General features: G+C 35.9%; 1 protein-coding gene across 1 annotated transcript in view; it reads right to left on the bottom strand.

Moving 5' to 3' along the window:
• KCNIP4 (potassium voltage-gated channel interacting protein 4) overlaps positions 1–24,066 on the bottom strand; it is a 314,408-nt gene that overhangs the window by 290,077 nt on the left and 265 nt on the right. The window lies entirely within an intron of this gene.

The raw sequence follows: 24,066 nt of genomic DNA, 5'->3' as shown, positions 1-24,066 counted from the left end.
TGTGATGCATTTTGTAATTCAAGCTTAAACTGAAAATTGTTGTCTAGGATAATCAGAAGTGTATTTCTCAAATAAAGCCTTTTATTTTCTTAAAATATATAAAAATATGTATTTTCTGGCTAGTAGCTAAATGCTTCCAGACATTTTCCTGCAACCCTTATGCTCCCCTTCTCTAGATCTCAAGTAACAAATAAGGAAAAGTCACTAGAAAGAGTTTATGGAAAAAGAAACAAAGAAACAAAAAACACAAACAAAAAACAACACAACCACACCACACCAAAAACCAAGCACGTGGGAATAAACAGGTAAGCTTACCACCAAAAATAGTCATAACTATTTTGAATCCCTCTTAAAGACACCATAATATCCCTTACCAAGTAGTTCTACATTCCTAAGAAAATTGGGAGGATGACAGTCACAGTTCTAAGAAGGAAAATAATACAGGAGAATTGTATTTTTTCTGTACGAACTAAACATGGAGTTACATTTGAACTGAGTACCACCAGCTGTCTCAAATCTTTATCCTATGCTTGTTTGTACACAGCTGTGATTTGATAGCAGAACAAATGAATCCTGTGCCAATTCACTCAAAACTATGCCGTGTGGTAGTATCAAACACGGGCTTTACAGCAGTGATGGTCAAAGTTTGACTTATTCTTAAACTACACTGTACAACCAGAACCAATGTCATCACTTTCAGATGCAATTAAGTTCCCTTGCAGCACTGTTGATTAATGTATACATTAGTTTGGAATGCTAAGCAGGCAAATGGTATAGGTCCAAATGGCATCAGGGAAGCAAAGATTTTAGGGGGAAAAGGTATATAAGTGAACCAGAAGTTTGAAAAAGCATCAGTAACCTCAAAGTGAAAGGACATGCCAATTCAGGTTCTTCTTACAATGACATATTGCTAGCATTTTGCGAACAGATGTACAGTTCACCATAAAGAAATGACTGCAACATCTACTCAATTAATTTAATGCTTCAAATATTGCCCTCATTAACCATAAAGTCCTCTGTGGATTTCATGGAATGTGGAAGACACCTTGACAAATTAAGGTGTTTATTTACTAAAAAATGTAAAAGTGGGTTAAAGTAAGTAGCATTACAACTACTTAAGGTTCTAATTAAGCAGAGATTGTGAAACATTTTGAAAAAATTGAGAATTATTCTGAATTTTTCCAGGGATTTCCCTCATCCAGGAAGCTCTGTTTAAACACCAGTAGCTTGTGCAGTTTTTGTAGTTTATTGTAGACTTCTCATTTGGATTCTTTGTTCATTTGGATTTCAGATTCATTAAAATTCCACGCAAAAATTAATATCTCATTAATAAAATGTTAGTTAAATACTGAGACAATGAATTAAATAACAACATCATTAGACATCAATAACCATGAGCATCTTTTCTGTGGATTTACACTACTCTGCCTTACTACAGAAAATTGCTTGGAAATATTTTGTTCCTAGTTTTATGTTTTTCCCTTAAACCCCCCAGTCTTACATGATTGTAAAACTACTATTGCTGAGTCCCTTTTTCATTTGTATATTACAATCATTGTCTTGATATAACGTGATTCTGCATAGAGTTAGCTTTGTAGGAAAAGTTTCTCCTGATAAAATTATTGTATTAATACTGGGGATCTCACAAAAGCAAGGACACCAAGAGCCGTCAAGACAGCAGAACCAGAGTTTTCTTGTTGCTGAACCAAGCTACACACAGCAATTTCTTGATACAGGCAGGAATAAACTCTTATGTTTTATCACATTCAGAAGACAACCTGACACATTCCCTGAGATGCTGTTAAATGTAATAGGGTTTCTTTATTCCTAGGAGTCTGTAGAAACACAGAGTCTGTGAAGCCAGAAGTACACTTTGTTTTCTAGAACAAAGGGCTGGCAGAATTTATTCTCTGAAATTTTCAGAGATATGATGCAAAAAGAAACTCCTGTTTCAGGTGGTAGTAGGAATGAGGCTCTGTATTCCATTTTACTTAAATTTACCTTGAACCTTCAGAGCTGTTTCCCACCCAATATACTTTTTTATTCTATTCTGCCTTCACGCCTTTCATGTAGGTTTCCTTCCACACTTCGCATGACAGAATGGCCGCTGCCAAAGCACTTTTATCGACCTTTCTGCTTTGAAAGCTGCTAGAAGCCCTAATGCATTCTCTCCATCTTGCTTTTTATCGACAGAAAAGTGACTTCCTTTACCCAAAACTCAGCGGAGTAATTGACCTCAATTAAAAACTGGCAAAAAGCCCAAGCCTTTTGACCTTCAAAGCATTCACAAAACACCAGTTGTTTACATCAGGCTTTTCAGAAAGGTAAATGAGCATGGCTTGTAAATTAAGGGATAGAAAAAAGCAGGGCAACCAGTCTTTGAGAAATTTGACATAACCACCTGGGAGCATCTTCTACAGAGCTTCCAATTACCCAGTGTGGATTACTAAAAAGGCAGAATGGAGGAGGCTACTGTAAGGCTGCTTGGCTTGGAGAAATTTCCAAATAGCATTTAACATCAGGAATGAAATTTATGAAGCAAACAAAAAGAATTCTCATAAATGAAAGAATGAATGGCAGTTTTTGTAGAGACAGGGAAGAAATCTACAGTGTTCAGCAACTGTTTTTTTTCTCCTACAAACACATGGTGGGAACAAAGAAGCAGACTGCCAACAGCTGACCCCAAAATAAGGCAGCTCCTATAGTTTCAAGTTAGCTCAGCATGAGAGGGCTATAAGATTTCATCAAAGAAAAGCATATAGTATAAGAACCAAACAAGAGCATAAATAAGGAATCAACTTGTCTATCTCTGCCTCTACAGAGTCCCCAAAGCTACTTTCATAAATTTGAGGACTTAAATTGTAATGGCAGATCAGACTGTGATTTAGGACAAAATAGACCAGTAGAATACTCCAAAGAAACTTTTGTCAAGGAGTAAGTGTCCTTAGTTCACAATCAAGCTGTCAAAATGAAAATGTTCTTTGTACTGAATATGAAAATACAGAAAATGGGTCCTGAAGCAGAAATGCATGCTTACCATAACTTAAGTCAAAAAGCGCATAAGCCATCACTCAACAGCAACAGATAAAAAAGTAATAAAATTAGCAGGTTTAGCAATCCTCTGCAATAAACCACCATAATTTGACCTAGCTAATACTTCATACACACCATCTTTCATCACTGTTATGTCCAAATTACTTTGTTTAGAAGGATCATTCTGCAAGATACTAACAAGTTTTCTTGATTGCCAGTCCCCCCAGACTATTGAGCAATACTGCTTAGGACACCAGCTTGAAAGCAAACAGGATAATTATTTTAAGTGGTCAGAACTGTACAAGCCCATAGGAGCAAGAGGAAAGTTAAAAGCAGCGAAGAGTCAGGAGATTAAACTCAAGGTTTACAAGTGCCAGACAACGAATGTATGAACTTACCATATGACTCATGACAAACTGGAAAGACACAAAAATAGCTATTACTCTGCTAAAAAGCAAAGCAAACCTTTTACTGACTCCAGTAACTGCTTGCATTGAAGACGCTAGAGAACAAAGGGGTAAGAAGTGTGAAGAGCTTTTCAGGTAACAGAGAGCTCTCAAATGAATACGGCAGAGAGCTGCTGAAGCTAAACCACCCCAAAGCAAAGGGCAGAGTGGAGAAGGACTGAATCCTTCATTTCTATTTAAACATCAAAAAACTCAGCCAAACAAACAATGCAGAAACCGAACAGTCTCTTTAAGGAAAGATATTTCTGAGGTGAAAGTAGATTAATATCTCTCATTAATATCTCTCTTTAATGCTCAGTACCTTAGCAGAGTCCTTCAAGTCCATTCTTGAAAGAGGCTGCTTGGATATACTTTTCTTAAGAAATAAAAAAAAAATAAAATAAAAAAAATAAATCACAGCTCAGTTCTATTTCTTAACTGAGTAGTAAACAGAGGCTGCAGGTCCAGTGCAGGAAATAAGCTTTTGAGGGTACAAATAGTACTACACTGGACCTGGAGAAATGAAATTTATACTTAAAATATTTATTAGATATCTCAAGAAAATAAAGAGCCAGCTACAAAACCACTGGAATTTGGGCACAGGGAAATCTGAAAAGGGAGTATTTGACATCTAATTTTTCTCTTTCCATTGACTTAGAGCAGTATTACACAAGGAAATAGAATATATATTGGAATAAGATCTTAATAAAGAATGAGAGAAATTGATTAGATCATGAAAGAAATCCCAGGCTTAGGTTTCCTTTCAGTAAATACAGAACAAATTTCATGGCCTATAACATGCTAGAGACATTTCTAATACAATATTGCAAGTATACCCTGAAATACATTCTTTGCATTTTTTTTAGTTTGAGCTTTATTAAAAGTTCTTGCAATTTTTCCTAATACAGATTTACCTAAAAATAAATTAGTACAAAAGAAAATAAACTTTTTAATTCAGTAAGTTGAGAAAAAAATGAAAACCACGTTACACCATTTTCTATCACTGAATCACTCTTATCTATAACATAAAGAAACTTGAGTTTCTGAGAGCAAATCCTTCTTGTCCGTTGTGGGAGATATCACACAGAAAAATGATCACCAGTTTTGACAGCTTACATTACTTATGTATCAGTAATTGACATCCATTTTGGGGCTTATTCTTTGTTTTTTGGAAACATTTCTCTTACTTGGTACTTGCTAATTAGACGCTTGAGAGTAAGAGCAACCTGTCATCTTAATGTCACTTCATAGCTTGACGCATAAAAAAAATACAACAGAAACCAAGGCCACAACCATATGTTCCTAAGAATGCCAAGAAATAAACAAAAAAAGGGAATATATGGCCTGTCTGGGTAAAGATACTCCCCTGGATTTTTTTTTCTACTGCAGTTTTGTACAGCATGTCCACAGAAAAGGAAATGTCAAAACACAGATCTTGACTTAGGGCCCAGGCACTTCATCTTTTCCCCTGTACCTAAAGTGCCAAAGCGTATTTGCCTTCTGGAGTCCCAATCTGCAGTATAACAGTTACTGCAACATGAAGGACATTAGTGACCGAGTGAAAAACCAAAGGAGCATTCACAGGCATTAGTGTGAGAGGTAGATGCCCTTTTGTCAGCAGCACTGTAAAATTAAAAAAAAAAAAAAAAACAAAAAAACCCACCACCACCTAGTTTAACATAATTCCTACAGTTGACTAGTTAAAGTCTTAAGGGAAGGGCAGAATTCTTCACACTTCCTTATTTTTCTTGCAATTTATTTTTCGAATTATGATGCCATATAATGGAATCGTTCCAAATAAAATTTAAAAAATATAAACTGTACTAAAAATTATCTTCTAAAAACAATTATCTGAATGTAAGTTTAAAAAGAAAACTCACTTTCAGGACATGCAATTCCTTTTTTTTTCCATAGTACAGAGTGAAACAAATTAAATTTTATAAATGTCCAACTGGGATTCAGGATATTTGATTGCATTTTTGCAACACACTGAAATGAAAATGAGTAGTTTACTTTAGCAGTCGGTACGGTTATGCGCCTGGACATTTATCATAGTTTGCCATGTAATTTAAAAGTGCTCAATTTCCAACAGCTACTGCTCTCAGCCTGGGGAGGCAGTGAGGACAAAAAATACCTACAACAAATCACACATGATGAATTTTTAGCAGCCTCAATGTGGTTTTTTGTGTCATTAGAAGACAGGATACCATGCAACAGACTGCCTGAGAGAAAAGAATGTTAACGTGCTGGGTAGTAAAAAGAGCAGTCTGTGTGGAAGGTGACCTTCTGAGAAGAGGTATTCCAGCCTCTGGCTGTGATGACGAAAGGCTGTGACTGCTATAGAATTATAATAAAAGTAGCTTATCATTCACTTCTGAAACAGAGTTGTCCTGGCAACTTTGCTTTGTGTCATGTGCTACTGCACTTATGTATTTGTATGCCTTGGACATTTTTTCTTGATTGAACTTTTTAGGAATCCAGTGCTGGGATTCTAAGTCTTTAATCCTACATCATAAGACAGATACCAAGCTACTTAATTCAACCAGAATGACTTCTGCTCCAGGACTGCAAAGGATCAATGCACTAGCAGCAGTCTTATCAATGTTTTCTTTGACTTCAGCAAAACGTAGGACCAGAGTTTCAATGTACTTATTCACAGGCTAAAATAACTTGTCCTTGTCGGGGAACTGGTGGCGGAACAAAAATCTCAAATCATAGGTTTGCATTCTAGCTAGGCATCCATGCCTTGTTTTTGCATGACAAATCTTTATGATTGTCAGTACCATCTGTGGAAGAATCTTTGCAAGACATTATTGTGTCTCCCAAAGCATTGGACCAAGAGATTCATATTTTTCTCATATTGTGTTTACAAGAAATTCACAGTGACTTACACAGATACACTCTGCCTTGATAATGTGTTTTAATACCTTGTTATTCCAGTAGAAAGCAAAGAGAAAAGGTTAAAAAAATATCAAGAGCTTTAAGTTCATTTAATCAAATGAGTGGCATGCAGCAGACTGGATATAAGGAGAACACTGATGTCTCAAGGCAACTCTCGTGCTATATGTTTCCTTCAGAATGTGTATGACCTCTTGATTTGGATTCAGTGCTCTAAGGAGACAGCCAGTCTTTAAAGTGTTGGTTTCACTCTCCTCTCTCTGTTGCAACTCTTGACAACGTAACAGCAAAACAAAAAGATGGCATAAGTAGCATTTACAGATAGGTTAAAATTTAAAAAAGGACAAAAGCACAAAATGGAGTAGGAATAACTGGTCAGACATCACAGCAGAGGAAGGTTACAATGGAGGAGTCCCTGTGGGGTCAATGCTGAAGCTCCTAATGTTCAACACATTCATAAGTGTTCCGAAAAACAGGATGAATAATGAAGCTGGCAAAATTTGTTTATGATATTGAGTGAAGGGTTAGTGCAAGAACTGCAGGAGTACCACACGGAGTGACTGGGAGGATGAGGTGAGGAAATACAGCAGGCGGATGACATAACATAACCAACTTAACATGAGGCAGGTAGGAAAACCAACTTTACCTCACACCATAGGAGGCTGAACTCACTACAGACTACAATGACTGAAAAATGGAAACTTATTCTCATAATTCATACTTTTAAGGAAACATTAGCTTAGCAGCACTTAAAAAAATAAACCAAAACATTTAGAATTATTACAAAAGTATTAAAGAATTGAAGAGCAAGCATACAGAACTGTTAGAACAGGGGGTTTGTACATTTTTAAGCACTACAAGACATCCTGGATTCTCTAGGCTAAAAAGGACTTTGTAGAAAGTAGCAAAAGACAAAGCTGTAAAGTAAACAGATGCCAGCACTACCTGAAGGAATCACTGTGAACTTGAAGAAAAAAAATTTGAAATCTTAGTATATAGTACCTGTTTTTCCAGTTCAAACCTATTCCACCAGAAAGTGCCAAAATAAGTGATGCTTAAATGGACAGAGATAATTCAGAAAATCTAAGCTGAGCACTGCTTAGCCTGCTGCCTAATGACCGTCAGCAGTGCTTACTATATCATATTCAATCTGAAGGGAGCTGTGAGTGCAATGAGAGTCTTCCATACCACCTCAGCACGTAAGTGGGCAGAAACATGAAGCAGGATATATTTATGACATCACCTTATTCCCTCTAGACACAATTATATGTGTTTGAAAGCTTTTTCCTTCAAATTCAGCCCCTCTGTGGCCAGCTTGCTGAAGTCCCAGCATTGCACATCCCCTCTCACAGCTCCCAGATCCATGAACTGTACTTCATGTTTCTCATTCACTGTGGTGCGACCATTTCTGCCTCTTATCCTTTACCCTGTCAGACTTTAAAGGTGGCCAAGGCACCTCCAGGTAGGTATAAAGGCAGACACAGTGTCCCAGTGCCTCAGTCTCAATCTATTTAAGTGTGAAATGCCTCATGTACACTTTGGTGATATTTTTATGTAGTTGTGTTGCAACACTTTGCAATACTACTTTGGGACTCTGGACCTGATATTGGATATAGGTTAACTAAATGTAAAAAAACTTGTAGTACAGAACATAAGCTAAAATTTTGGGTTCCTTGGAAAGAATAGTGTTGTATAATTCAAAAAAAGTCTAAAATGAATCCATTTTTTGTTTGTACACTCATACAGCAAGACAGTACCTATTTATCCCATGGGGAAACTGTAATACAAACAAAATCTACATTTCCTCAAACTGAAATTTGCTCCCTTTGATCAGTAGCAATACAGCTAAAATCACATGCTTAAATACATGTATTTAAATAAATGTCCTTCTTATATTGAAGTAAACAGTCAACACAAAAGCACTCAAAATACTAGACACACTTATTTTCTGTTATTATTAATACATGGTATTTTTTACCTCTCTTTACTGATGAAGTCTAACTGGTAAGATAGCAGGTACATTATTATTTATAGTCTTCAAAAAAACGATAAGGGGTGGGCACATAGCAAAATGTCAATTCACAGTGTTAAGATGAGTATTTCGGAGAATTCTATCACTTTTTGAAGGGCAGTTTTCTCCTTGATGAAAATAAACAGGTTTTGCTATATGGTATAATTTGATTGATAAAAACATTTCATCAAACTAGTCGTGAAAGAACTTGCCTTATTCCTACGCTGTCTCAACAGTTTGACATTTCAATTACGGACACAGTATGATACTGTACAGACAACAGGTAAGTAATTTAATAGATCAGTCCAGAACTTCCTGTAAGCAATGCATACAATTCAATTAGTTTCTCACAATAGACTACAGCGGTTATTTGAGGAGCTTGAGGCACTTCATCTGGTAAGTCTTCACAGGGGCAGGATTGCCCTGCTGTTTCCTTTCACATCTGTCACTCAGCATTAAAGTTTCAGAGCACTGTGAACGTGGACGCTGGGTATGTGGCAGCACTTGGATTCACCTCTGTGTGGTGAGAGGGGCTGATTTGTGACAAAATTTCCAAAACCAGCAGTCAGGTTAACATCCAACTGAATGGGAGAAGTGACTGTCAGCCACCGTCAGCATCTCTGTTTTCCCCCGCACAGATTTTAGTTACTGCTGTAACTCTGTTATCTCAAAAACCAGTCTGTTTTTGAAGGAATAAATATTTCTGCACTATATTTTAGAAAAATCACGAGTTTGATAATTTACCTTAAATCTTACATCTTCAGAGTGCTGAGTTAAGACATGACATCATGTTGTGCCACAACTATTTCTCTTAGTCTAAACTCTTCTTATTTTATATTTTCCCTTCTCTTTGGCATTACTTTGCATATAATTTTCTTTGTTTGGTTGCATTTTTAAAAGTTATTAGCTGATTGAAGAAATTAAAAATCTTCTTGTCCTCACTCAAAAGCCTTGCTGTCTTTTCAGGCATCCTGAGGAGCTGTGCAGGCAGGGTACTCAGGAAAGTTTAATATTAATTAATCAGTAAGGTGGAATAGTTGAAATTAATTCAGTCTCTGCTGAGACCCTCTCATTCAGAATGAAAATAGACTTTGGTTTAATTTCCTTGAGAAATGAATTATGTTACATTAAAATAAGGTCACTTCGTTTCTGATTCTTCTGAAATTCAGCAGTTTTACTTAATTTGAATTAAATCTGCACATGAAGACAATTCCTTAGATTTCTCTTATGTTGTAATTCCTTTCCTGAACTGATAATGGAAAAGTTTACAAAAGCTGTGTTCAGCTGCCATACAGTAATTCAAGAAGAGCCGATCACTGCGTTTAATATGTATGCCTGGAAACAAACACATGAAATTCTGGGGTAACATACTAAACATATATAATAATTAGCTTCACATTTATAGTAATTAAGTAATTTCATGTGTATTTTCTACAGAAAGCTCTGCATATTTTACTATCATGGATTCCAGAAGCCTTGCTGCTAGTGAATTTGACAGTTAGAGTACTGACCATACCTGACATGAGAGATGGTAGAATACGAGCACATTTTACACTTGTAAGTGAAAACAAAGAAAGATTGTTTAAAAGGGAGTTTGTTTAAAAATGACGTAATTACACATTTCAAATATGTAATATATTTTTATAAACGTAAAAATCATGACTTGTCAATAACACAGCATAATCTAAATCATCAACACTAGCAATTACTATATGTACTTAATTAAAAATTAACTTGAACTTTTTTCTCCAAGCTGGATGCATCTGAGTATATGTGTCACTACCACATTTGACCAGGAACTCTGCTCTCTCAAGTGCTGCAGAAACCAGAGCCCCCACCTCACATCATGTCCTTGTCCCAAGGGACTCAGCTGAGGACAAAATATGACCTGGGATTTTTAAGAAATTCTTCTCCAACTAACGTGATGAAACGTAGTCTCTAGACTGAAGAATCTACACTAAACTTTTGAGGAGTAAATGACATAAAAGCATAATTCCTATTTTCAGAGTTGACTAAGGAATCTATCTTCTGCTGACCTTTACAAATATTACCATAAATCAAATATAAATGATCAGCTGTCACTTTTTGTGAAGTTAACTGAAGTTTCACATGGCTGTACACAGAAAGGCATGCACATCACAAATGCTAAAGGTTGTTAAATTTTAATCACATGCCTCATAAAAGGAATTTAAAGAATAACAAATCTGCCAATAAAATGCAGACACAAAATTTAGTACCTCATTTCAGATTTATTCAATTTCCTAAAGTAATGAAGTATGGATGCTGATGAAAACAGACTTTTTTCCCCTATCCCAGACACTATTAATTTATATTTGAATTTAATTATATTGCCTAGATTGGTGCTCTATAAAAAGTTCAAGAGAGTAAATCAAATTATTATCAGATTTAAAAGCTAAAGAGCCTATTGAACCCCCCCAACACTAGTGTATATGCTTATTTTCAGATTATGTATTCTGAAGACACAGTAATGACAAAACTTCATTTGTAAAATTATGCTATCAATATTATTTGGAATAGAACTTCAAATGCAGAATTAATGACATGTTGAAGTTCAATATTGAAGGGTAATAATAGGAACACAGGGTTCCTAAGAACACCTGATATAGCTTTAAAAAGATCTTTAGAAAAATAAAGTCTTGCTTAATTTTTTTTTTCAGTATTTTGGTGGAGTGATCCCCATATAAAAGTTAAAGCATACATGAACTTGGACCATGCTGCAAACTCCAATTAAAAATACAAAGAGGTAAATTAGCACTCAAAAAACAGAATCCAAAGGTAGCATCTCAGTCAATGTTTACAGAACCAACTGATATCATTTGGACCACTCTTTGCAGTAGAAAGTTCAGGAGGTCAATTCCAGATAGTTGTTGTTTTGTTTGGTGTTTTGTTTTGTTTTTAAATCACTTCAAAATAAGTATTTCAGTAAATTAAAGTGAATCACATTGTCTTCCCTAACAGGCTGTCATTACGAAGAGACAAGAGGCAAATTAAGAGTAAGGTATCACACTAAGTGGGTCACTCTATTTAGTCAATATCTAAAACTCAGAGAGACACACAAAAAAAATCGGCAAGTAGAATTTAAATCAATTGGGTTATACACAGAAATGATAAATGTTAAAAATACATAGAGTCTGAAAACCCCTTAAAGCGAGTACAGGCCACAATACCATACTGGGAAACAGAATACCAGTGTGTGACAACCAATATGACTGTGTTATTGCACATAAACAAGTGACTGCCAGTGTAGCAGGACATAAGGTTGGCTTTCACCATGGCCACAAAGCAGTGTTAAGTTTTATCTGTTCTATCATTTCTACTTGGCTGTATCAGAGCCAGTCACACAGAATAACCAGTTAAAGACTGAAGTGCTGTTAGTATGTAGTTCAGTGCCCACATATTTGCAAGGTAACATATTGCTGTCATATTCCAGATTGTCCATCTACTTCGTATTCAAACATGGAACTGAATTGACTACTGCCTACCTCTAATGTTCTTACAGAATTCAAAAATTAAACTAGTAAATGGTCAAAATATTTTTTGTTAATGCAGGTTCACATTCAAGATAGCCCTTGCAGACTGTTAAATAGGAACATGTGGTTATCCCAGATTTGAAGAGACTGCCATTCACTAAATCAGAAGTTAAAGTATGTACTGTTACTGCAGTAATCTAAAAGCATATGCATATACCATCATATTTGGGCCAGTGTGATTGTCAGGGTTTCTCATTTTTATTCCTAGCTAGCATCTGTCACTTAACAGTCACAAATAAAACTATGAAACAGATCCAAAAATACAGGGGTTTTCATTATAAATTTTAATATCTTTATTTGACTGATTATCTATTGACACTGCTATGAATAGGATGAGTGCAGCTTCCCTAGTTATTTCTGCTTTAGCTGTAACATACTCATCTTCCATTAGTAAGTTTCTAATACTTTTTCAGGGCATTAAAAAGTGCAATTAAATGAGGGGGTAGGAAAGTATTTAGAGTTAAGGCTAGTCCTGTGGACTGTCTTCAAACATAATCATTCATATTCTCATCCACAGCCAACACTACGACAGAGCAAGAGCATTATTTTCACCCCGGGGTGAAAATATATGTGTATATATATGGTCATAGAACTTAGAATAAGCCTATTCCATATGTGAAGTCTAACAAACCAAAGATACTAAAAAAGCATATGTAATGATTCTTAGACTGTAAAACACTGTCTGAAAAAAAATGTTTCACTTGACTTCATATTTGGTTTATAATTCCCTGCAACCTACCAGTTTTAAACTTCTCATGATTGAAGGAAGGGGCTCAGGAGCTATGATTTGTTCGAGAACACTTTTTAGGAAAAGGCAGGGGTTACAACTGTTAAACTATGATATTCTACAATCCTTTGAAGCAGTGATATTATCCTAATTGCAGAGAAGTTTATTTTGACATAAAACATAAGAATGATTTATTGGTTCAGACTAAGGATCCATCTAGCACAATATCCCATGTTCAGTAGTAGCTATTAGTGCGTGCCCAGAGGAGAAGCAGTATAAGCTTATTGAATATTTTCCCCTAACGCTTTCCTAGTCGCAGACTATTAATATTTTAATCTCAGAGTATTTCTAATGTATACTACAGTTAATCTAGTTAGTGACTCCCAACAGATTTGTTTTTCAAGAGCTTGCCCAACTTGTCCTTCTGAACTCACAGAGAATTTTTTGCACTTAAAACACCCTTTAGTAAAGAGTTTCGCAGGTTTATCAGCCCCAGGGTTTCATTCGTGACTGGTAAGATCATCACCTATCCATTTACACATCAAGCTCATTTTGCTCAGCACGTGCTACTTTACATTAATCTACACTGAATTTTATCTACCATTTTACTGTCTTTGCAAATCATTACATAAAATCTACCTACAACAGAAAGCCCCTATAAAATGTACAAAAACTCAACAACGAAGAAACAGTCTGTGTACTCTAAGGTAGTATTTAATATAGTTTGAATCCAAATTTCTACTCCAAGTACACTCTACTCGTTATTGCTTCGATAGCTCAAGTTACTCTGTACAACAGTTCAAGGAAAAGCATACATACACCTAAGAACTGCAATATATTACATAAAGCTGAGATAGCCTTAATGCTGCCATTTCCTAACATTTGTGTGCATAATTTGGTAACTTTCTAAAAGTTAAGAGTATTTTTAAACATAATGTCAAGTGCTGTGTCCTACATACAGCTGAAGTTTTAATATTTTCCTTATAAATTATGTCAGCAGAATTACAAGAATGTTACAAAACACAGGACTTCTAAAGGGAGATCATTAAGGATGGCCATGAGATGCTTTTCAATTTGTTATTTGTAAGAGAATATGAACCATATCTTTCATTATAATTAAGATTCACATTTGGAATGAGAGAATAAAAACTCAAACAATCTTTTCAAAAGAATAGTATGAATGATAACTTCATCCTTTTCCCATTAACATAGCACAAGAAATCTTAAGACTTCAAAGACTACTCTTTTGGAAGGGTCTGGAAAAAAAGAAACTTTTTGAAAAAGGTTATATGATGACTCCATGTGTTAAAAATATGGAACATTTGAGGGAAATATTTAAACATATTCAGGAGAATATGTTTAAAGATTAGGGTATTGCCTTTAGATCCCCTACTTCAAGATAGCCTTCTACCCACACAGATTTTTCACTACCGCTTCAGTCTTCTGTGATGTTCAGTCAATCTGCCACATGCAGGATTATTAAATTTGAAGTTGAAACACTTTGCACAACACTGAGTTTTGCAGATATTGCTTAAAGGAAAAGAGAGGTATGCAAATTGAGGAGGCAAAGGCAGTCTATCTAGACTTTTCTGAAGAGGGGAAAATTTATAATTTGTGAGTGATTAGCTGTGGCTCACTATCATACATTTTCTCGTTAATTACATTACTTAAAATCCGAGCGATCTACAAAATCACTGAAAATTCACAGTAGGTCTGCAGCTGCAGCGTGAGAGGTATATAACTAGGACTGGGGTTTTTTTAGGGAGTGAACAAGAGAAATATTTGCAATTTGTTCCAGCTTGAAGCAGAATGTAACATAAGCACACTAAATTATGGCATTCTGAGCATTTCCCAGAATTTCTTTTAAGTTAACTGCTGCTAAGTTCAATACATCTTGGTCTTTTGTCTTGGAGTGCTGTCTCAACTACAGCCTACTTCTAAACAAAGAGTCTGTATAGAAGGGTTCCTATTTCTTTAGGATAACATAAAAAAGGTGTTTTCAGAAGCCAGGTACTCAACCATGTGATAAACCAAAAATCCTAGCAACATTATGAGGACTCAGGCAAAATTCAACTAAAGTAATTGCCAAGAGAACTTAAATAAGTTTGGGATTTTTTTTTAAGGTATTTTTCTCTCAGTATCTGATATTTTACATTTAGTTGTGTAAGTCAACTGAAGTATGAAACTTACTCAAAATCCTATCTTGTAACATTCCTGCATCCACCATATCCTTCCACAATGATGATGTCTCTCTGAGGCAGACTAATACCAAGAGGGTAATGGTAAAATTTATGAATGCTAATCAGGAAATAGAAGAAAACATAAAGTACAATGGAGAACTTCAAATGAAATCTTGATGGGTTACTTTGAAATTAACAGTGCTTCTCTCCTTAAGAAGGACATGACAAGGATTTCACCTTTGCACATTAGAACCTGTGTAATTTATACATAGAGAGAGAGAACATTGCACCCCTGTGTAGGAAAAATATCTAAGACCCTAGAGATTCAAACTACCTCACAGGCAACAGAGAGAGATGCAGAACTTAAACCTGGAATTCTTTTCCATTAATAAATAAATAAGGAAAAAGACTTATCAAGTTGATGAACGATACTGATTTGGTATCAGAAGAAGAAACATTTCAGCAAGACAAACCAAAAAATTGCATTTGGAAGCATATGAAACTCATATTTTCCCATGAATGTTGACATTTTAGCTCTTTCATGACATCTTCAAGCTACAAGGTCCTTTATAAATATTTTAATTTTAGATCCTGTTTGCATAAAGAGGAAGATCTTTTTCATCTGCTCTCTTTGTCTCATGTCATTTAGGATTATTCTGATGTTTTGGATTATTGTTTTAATTTATTCTAATTCCCATTTTACTTTACATGTATTTTCAGTAGAAGCTAATGGATCATTATTAACCTGGATTCAAAAATGGGAATTCATCTTCCCTGGGTAAGGTTCCCTATTAACCCCATAATAACAAAGCATCCTGAATAAAGCTTTCAAATAACTGTTCTTCCTTTATTTATAGATTTTGTCCAACAGTCATGCGTAACTGCTACTTAACTTCTGGCTAGAAACGAGCATCACTGTTAGCTGTTTAATGACGAGCAAAGCGTTTTTATTATAGTTTGGCTCTATATTTCAGAATTTCATCCTATGAAATCAAAGTAGAAAACTGAAGAAGATGGTAGAAATTCTACGGTTACATTAGAACTGATGAGAAAAATTTTAAAATGTCATCAGGGAGATTGTACTCTGATGAGTTCTCAGCACTATTTCTTGACTGCTTTCAGCATTACACACTGTAGGGTAATTAAGCAGCACAATTTTTTGATGGATTTATTCAAAGTAAACAGTGCTGTAAATTCTCTCAGGAGTCTAACCTGTACTATTTCTTCGAAAAAAATCCTCTGTGGTACAAGAAAATATTTGAGAAATGAAAATTCATTACAGTGGACATAGATCAGTGCATCACCATCTGAAAATTGTTTAATTATGAGATCAGTGAAATGAAATACAGAAGCATTTTTAGGTGGTTCATATAATACAGTCTTGCATGAGAGATATTCCTCTACTTAAAGAGGAGAAAGCAAACGCTTTTTTCTTCCACCCTGTTCAAAACAGCTGGAAGTGCCAGGAGGAAAAAAAAAAAAAAAAAAAAACACACAAACAAAACCAAACAACAACACACCAAGCCATATAGAAGAGTCCACTGCTGTCTGTCTACTGCTGCTTTTGAACAAGAATTTATAAATACATTGAGAGGACAAAGCCAGGGTTATTCAGTTGGTTACATGCTCCTGGGTGCTAACATCATTCTTTACCAAAAGACGTCTCATGTGTCACAGTGTGCCTTAAAATCACAGTAACATCTCCCCGCAGGGAATAGCACAGCGACTGCTCCATTGTGAGAGCAAGGCAAGAGCACAAGCACAAGGCCTGCTTGATAGGCTTCATCTTCCCATTTAATCCAATTCACCGTAGAAGAGAGACGGCCTTGCAGTCACAGCACTAAAAAAAAATCACCTCATGAAATTATACAAGAATGGAGAGGAGATGAACACTGCATATGTCCTGCTTAGGAAGGAGCACACAAAGGAAGGAGCTCAGCATGCGCCAGTACAGGACAAAGTTTGGAAAGGGCTGAAAGAGCAAGCAGTGACACCCATAGCTGCAGCCCTTGATGCTCAGGTGCCCCGAGCCAGCACAGTGATGGGCTTCTCAGTCACTGGGGCTGCAGACGTGCTTTCATCACAAGGTCTGGAAAAGAAAGGGAAGCATGCAGAGGTCCCAGTGTAAAAGTGCAATGTACTAAGGGTTTAATTACCTTACTCACTGTGGTAAGTATGGCATTCTATCTGTGATTTTAAAGTTTAAAAAAACCAAACCACACAAAAAACTCCACCAAACACAAAACCAAACACTCTTCAAAGATATTTGACAAGCAACAGATCCTTGTTAAAAGCTCATTTTCTAACATTTCATACTAGTTTCTCAATATCTGTTGATTTGCCATGTCCTTTGCTTGGGAGATGCAGATTTAAGAGTACTGAGAGAAGGCTTGCTTTTCTTAGCTGACTTCAGGAGAGTCTTAGAGTTGGTCCATGGAACTGTTCTAGGAAACATCAAGTTCACTTTCATGGGACTCAGTGGCCATCATCTAACTAACAGTTTCTGGTGCTTCTGGTGCATAAGAATCCACTGCTAGTAACCCGAAAGGCAAAGATTTACCAAAAAGGCAGAAACTATTGAAAAAATATAAAGCTTCCATTTTTTTATTGCCTAATTGTATAGCCTCTCTGTGGGTTAACAGATCACAGACATCTGCCACCATTTATAGGCCTTGTTTCAATCAAAATGCTGCAACACATGTTCCACAACTTTGCTGGGGAGATCTAAGCACACAACTTGCTTTAAAGACCATTTTTCTTACGTAAAGGTGATGGCTTATTTCCTCTTCTTTACTTTGTTCAGTTGGATACAGTACAGCAATGTAGTTCTTGCACTTCTGTTTCTTTTGTAAAGGCAGCTGCAAATTATTTATTCCCTTTCATGCTTTCTCATGAATAGCTGCAGTACTTACATAATTTCCTTTAATCTTTACTTTCAGAAAATACAAAAATATTCCTGTGACTCAGAGGTAGCCTTAAGGAGTGAAGTTCCTCATTCATTTATTTTGCAATGTATTAAGCTAATAAATCTAAGTGAAGTAAAAATCATAATAGGTCTTTCAGAAGGTTACATCAATACAATTAAACACAAAATCAAAACTGAACCAGAATTTAATAACTTGGTTTTATTTTTAATTTTGTTTCTTTTTCTGTTAAACCTTTATCCCATCACAAATTCCATTAACCACATACTTCATGTATTCCAATTTCTGTTTTCCAAGCTTATTTTAATTTAGTTATCAGTCTTGCACAGTTTACCTGAAGAAGTTGATGATGAAAAATGTTCTCTTGCTATAAAATTCCATCTAACGGGAAAGACACAAGGAAGTTTCATTTGATAATTCTTTTCAGTTCATCATATCACTTTCACTAAAAACTGTGTCAGGAAGCATGAGGAAAAAGAAAAAGAGCCTTTCTTTAGAACCACAGTTTCTAAAGTCTTAAATAGATTTTGGGAGAGATGCTAAAGGGCCATGTGGATCTGTTTTTCCACATTATTTCACACCAAGCATCTTAGCAAAAGCACTACTCTGTCTGCTGAGGATGTGAAGCATCTCTCACGTTCAAGCTTAGAAAGTCAAAAGACCAGAACTAGAGAACTGGAGCTTTTAAACTGCTCATCCAACCTAACTGGCAGACATTGCTGGCCCAAAAGGTGTTTGATCAACCCATTAATCAGTGTGTGAACTGCCCAGCCAGCCCTCAGAGCAGCACGGGGATGCAGCACAGAGGCAGCAGCCACACACCCGCGCTTGCCTGGCTGGGACCCGGAGAAAGGCAGAGTCTGACAATGAGCAGCTCAGAGATCCTTAGCAGCAACTTGCATCAGGGATGGGCAGATGCCTGGTGGACGGGAACCGCTGCAGCCCTCTGATTTTTTATCCTCCTCTGCTTGTCCAAACTCTCTTAAGTTCCTCTGAACTTACTTAATGAAGCAGCATGTATTAGAATTGGCAGCATGTATGGAGTCTACCTGCTCTGCAGTTTAAAATGTTGTTACATTAATATTGCCAACTTTTTTTTTTTTTTTAAAAAAAAGCACTTTTACAGCTTTCTTTTACAAATTCGTAAGAATATTCTGTCTTCCACATAGGAAACTAGAAGCAAAATGGCTCATGAATATTCACAGTAAGTAACCATTTAACGTAATTCCAGATCTTTGGCTTCACTCAATATTTTTTGTGAATCATCGCAGACAAAAATTAACCAGCCAAAACAACATAGAGAAAAACACACTACTAGAAAAAAGAAGTAGTAAAATTAATGTTAATATTTCAGGAATATTTCCCTCATTGTTATTCAACTTCAAGGTCTGAAGAGACCATCTGAGACACTGTAACAGTTGTTTCCTACACCTATTTAAACCATGCAGATTTTCAGCTATTCAGGAAGAGTAACTACATAGAGAAGGGTGTACGAAATTCATTTCAGGAGCAGTTTTATTAAAGGAGAAACTTTTTCTTTTGCGTTAGAAGTACAATGCTTCTTCATCTCTACTAATTCTTCCTAAGACTGGGAAAGTGATTTAATCAATTGTTGAAATAATTTAATTTGCTGTATTTAAGATGATTGTGCACAGATTAAATATGAAGTGTTTTTAAGTTCTGTGCTTTAAATCTGAAGAGGAAAAATACAGTATAATTAATTGTACGAATGAAGGGCTAATTAGTCTCAATATTCTCTTCCACATAACCTCTTAACTGTAAATAAAAATTTATTCTGGTATATTTACCTACTGTCACCAACTAGACTATGACATTCTTGTAAAATATTTGAATTAATCTCTAGGTTTCTAAGCATTCATTTTTTAAACTTTCCACAGCTTAATCGAAAAAGTTGATGATGGGACAACCCTGATATATTCCTTGTAAGGCTGTTTCACATTCACAGCCCAGAAGCCAGATCCCATCTTCTGGTAACTTCTGTAGGAAGCATCACTCCAAGACTAAATATCCCAGTATATCACTCTGATTTTTAAGAACTATTCAATCAATGCATCCACAACACAGTTGCAGAAAGGGGTAGGAAAGGCAAGGAGGCAGCAAACTTGTCTAGTGGGGCATTCAGGCTCAGTATTTCCCTCTCTTCCTGAACCGGATCGTTAAATGAGGCACCCCCTTCAGGGTGTTTCAATCTGTCCGTGACAGCCAACACAAACCATTTGGGATCTCCATGTTGTTGGGACCTATTCTTACATTCTCTCTGCTGAAAACAAACATCAAGAAGTGGTGTGTCAATGACACTTGCTTAGGACAGTTGCAGATCTCTTTGAGCAATTTCACAGAGTGAAGTTTAAACCTCAGGTCTACTTACCCCCAGATGGATTCCCTAATCATCAGAAAAGAGTTAGGCTCCCTCTTACCACCTCTGTCTGGTCCTGTGAAGTTTACATGTCTTGGATTAAGAAAAGGAGAGGCCTCTTATCCATACTACTGGATTTTGAAAGTGTGGACATTCTTAGACATGGAGGAGACATCTCCATCCACTTCAGGCTAAGCAGTCAACACCACACACCCCCTTCCCTAGCAGAAAGCCTAACCAATGCATGCTTATATACCCCATATTTCCAAAGTTCAGGAGGGGAACATCTAATAAATTTATGTGCCAATAAAGTAAGCAGCCTCAGAAAGCATTCATAACAAACTGCTGTCTCAAACAGACTCAGACTTGCAGGCAAGTGATCTATAACAGTCCCAGGAGTACTGTTGTGAGACCCTGGATGGTTGCGCTAGTGCCTCCCAGACCATCAAGGAAAAGAGGTCTATGCTCAGATGATATCTTCCTCTTGGCAGTAGGCTAGAAAACATTTCTTTGCACAAACGGGTGAAATTAAAGACTAAAGATTACTTTCTCGTAATCTGGTGTCCCAAAGAAAGTGCCATCAAAAAGCACATCCCACATTCACATATAATAGATTTATTCTTCCAAACTAAGAAAAATGTCAAGCCTGTGATCAGTGTTATTTTACACCAATGGCATCAACCTATAGATTAAAAAAGTTAAAAAAAAAAATTGCACATAAGCCTAGAAGAGTAAGATTATTTCAGATTGTTGGAGAGAGAGAATACAATTCCACAGACAGAGCTGTTCTCCTCTTCCTTTCTTTGTAAAGGCACATGCTAACTGTGAATTTGAACCTGTCCAGGAAAATCTAGCCTCCTTTACAAAAGGCAATATTAACACGCCTAAAAAGGACATACACGTAGTAATTTACCACTGAAGTCAATGACAGTTTTGTTTTTATCATCTCTTTAATCCCCATACTGTGGCAGTTGTGACAGTTAAGAAAAAACTGCCTAGCCATTGCCCTGAAATTATGTTTTCTCAAAAAAATTTACAATCTATTTCTTGATCTCTCAATGATTTATCTCATTATTTATAAAATAAAAATTAATGTTGGATCTGAAAACTGAAACCTTCTCCTCAACTGCAGATCCAAGGTCTTTATGACAATATTTCAAAGAATGGGCACTTCCAACATGACTCAAGAGGCAGCAGACAATAGAGTAGGAATTGCTATGACACTTGGGAAATGTTGTCTTCAATTATTTGAGGGAGTCAGTTTCAGATGTGGAAACACCTCAACTTAATATACAGCAGAAATTATGGAAAATAAAAAACTTTGTTTAAAAGACTATTTCTTTTCTCTACATTTCACTACATTTTGCTGTCAGTCCCAGTAACATGTAAAAAAGAACTGGAAGAGATCTGGATATATTCAGGCAGAGAATGCTACTTAAAACCCATTTTAAAGATTTATGCAGCATTAACCTTCAAGCAAGTGGGTTGTTTCATTAATATGTTTATGTATTATCACAGACAACTATCTCAGAATTTTTATTTTAAATATTGAGATTCACCACAGAATACACCTATACTGCTGTAAACGGTTACAAAATGTAAGCAGTAAAACCAGCAGTCAACAGCAACTTCTTAGCTGGGCCCACAGCCAGTGAACCCAGTCTCCCTCCTTGCTCAATTTCTCATCTGTGTAACCACACCAACTGCAGCAGAACTTGTACCAATCTATATTGATGTAGGTTACATATATATTCAACATGCCTACCCATACAGAAAGGAGGAATGGTTTAGATTCAGTGCTTGTGCTTACAACAACGTGAGGTTCCAACTTAATATTTAAACACTAAAGAACACCTGAAAGAGAAGCCACGGGCCAAATTGTATCAACAAGGAAGTTAAATTGTGTTCACCACTGTGCACATTAGTAAAGATCTACATTTTAAAAATAATTGGTCACTTGAGTAGACAGATTTCCTGCTTGTAAAAAGCTAAATAACCACACCTTTTTATTTCTGATAGCTATGCTGCATTTTCTGAATGCTCAAGATAGAAACAGTAATATATTTAATATACAAATTAAAGTATAACTTTCTAACACTTTCAACAAGGTTTCCTCGTTCATCTTCATTAATTATCAACTAATTATAAACATAATGAATTATGCATTAAATTTTGCAGGGGGAATAGTAGCTTGCATTTCAACTGCTGAGGTTAATGACTAGACTGGGCTATGCAAGAACTGAACACTGGAGCCCTACCTCTCGTTGCAGTTCAATTATTATATTGATATTTTTGCTACATTATTTGAACACGATGAGGTCTATCAACCTAATAATAGTCGTAAGATACTGTTACCTGCAGTAAAAACAAACTGAAAATTTCCAAGGAAGTGTATCAGTTCTTAAGAGTTCCCAAGAGTGGGGAGTTTTGCCTGATTGTTTCCTTTAAGGAAACACATTTCATAGCACTCTACGTGGTTTTCCAGTAATTTAGCATTGAAAATGTGCTTGTTAATTATAAATGAATTTCTTTTAGTAGTGACATAACATTCAGTATCCACAACAATTCCTGAAAATGGTTTTGAATTGTGAGCCTAGAAAGTTGCAGTACTAACATCAGCCTAAATAATAACATAGGGTGCATCATTTGATAAGAAAAGAAAAGCTTGGATGACTTTGTGAAAAAGGAGTACTGGTGTTCATTTCTAGCATAGGTTTCCTCTTGCATCATATATTATTTAATTTCCATAGCAACCCACAGGAATAAGAAGCCAACATTTTCATAGAAATCTGAATTGATACAATTCCCAAAAGAGAAACCAGGATAGACTTGGAATAGTAGAGAAAATAAAGTCAGGGAAATTCTGTGTTACCAAGCACTCAAAGTTACTGTATCAGATTTCCACAAGTTACAAGCGTCCTGTGAAGTACTCATTGCCAATGTTTATGCCATTGTATTTACAGCTTTATAACCCTAAATCTGATAAAAATGCATGCATCAATACTTAAAAGTATTACTGAAGACTCAACTTTGCACTCAAATATTTACATCAGTGCCTAAAATGAAGCAGGGAGGGGGGTGGGGTGGGAAACAGCAGAAACTTTCAGAGCACTTGTAGTAAGATGGATGGCTTCTAGTTACCAATAATCACGTTAGTATAATTGGTTATTATCTGCTAATGCTGGGCTTGCACCTCTGCTTGGTGATTTTTCCAAGAAAAATAATATTTGAAGTCTAGAAAGGAGCACAATTATATTTGATAAATACAGAATGACATCAAATAGGCTATCATATTTGTCAGCTGTTGGGAACAGCCATAGAAAATGCTGAACTGTGAGAAAAGTGTATTTTCCAAAGTGCTAAAGAGAAAACTATACTGTTTGTTCAGTTTAGCTTAGAAACCTTATTTGGTACTATACAATTTGTCCACAGTTACAGAAAAAAATTGCCTAAATAAAGATGACAGTCATTTATGTTTCAAATTCTTTAAGGGCAAAAAGCACAAGTGTTATTTAAAGTTTGCAGCAAGATACTATAATATCATATTGACATTCAGCAGTTATTTTACTTCTTAAGATACACAAAAACAACCCTCTGAGAAAAAAAGAATGTAGTCTACTTGTCAAAATAAATCAGTTCATCCTTTATGACCATTGTGTGGATATCCTACATTACCTTTAAATGTACACTGGTGGACGGGTGAAAGCACGTACACTCACAGTCCGATTTGGATTCAGGTGTGTAAATGCTTAGAGAACGTTATACTGTCTGAACACCGTAACAAAAGACTATATATTCTGGTTTTATTAAGCTCAGCCACAAAGGAGGTCACAGATTTCCTTTTTATTATTCTTTACAAGATGAAAGGGATTATAATATAAAACAACGCCCTCATTACATTAAGCTTGGCCAATTTTCT

Source organism: Caloenas nicobarica, chromosome 4 (genome assembly GCF_036013445.1).
Source record: "Caloenas nicobarica isolate bCalNic1 chromosome 4, bCalNic1.hap1, whole genome shotgun sequence".
Lineage (NCBI taxonomy): Eukaryota > Metazoa > Chordata > Aves > Columbiformes > Columbidae > Caloenas > Caloenas nicobarica.
This window is presented reverse-complemented; position numbering and strand designations above follow the sequence as displayed.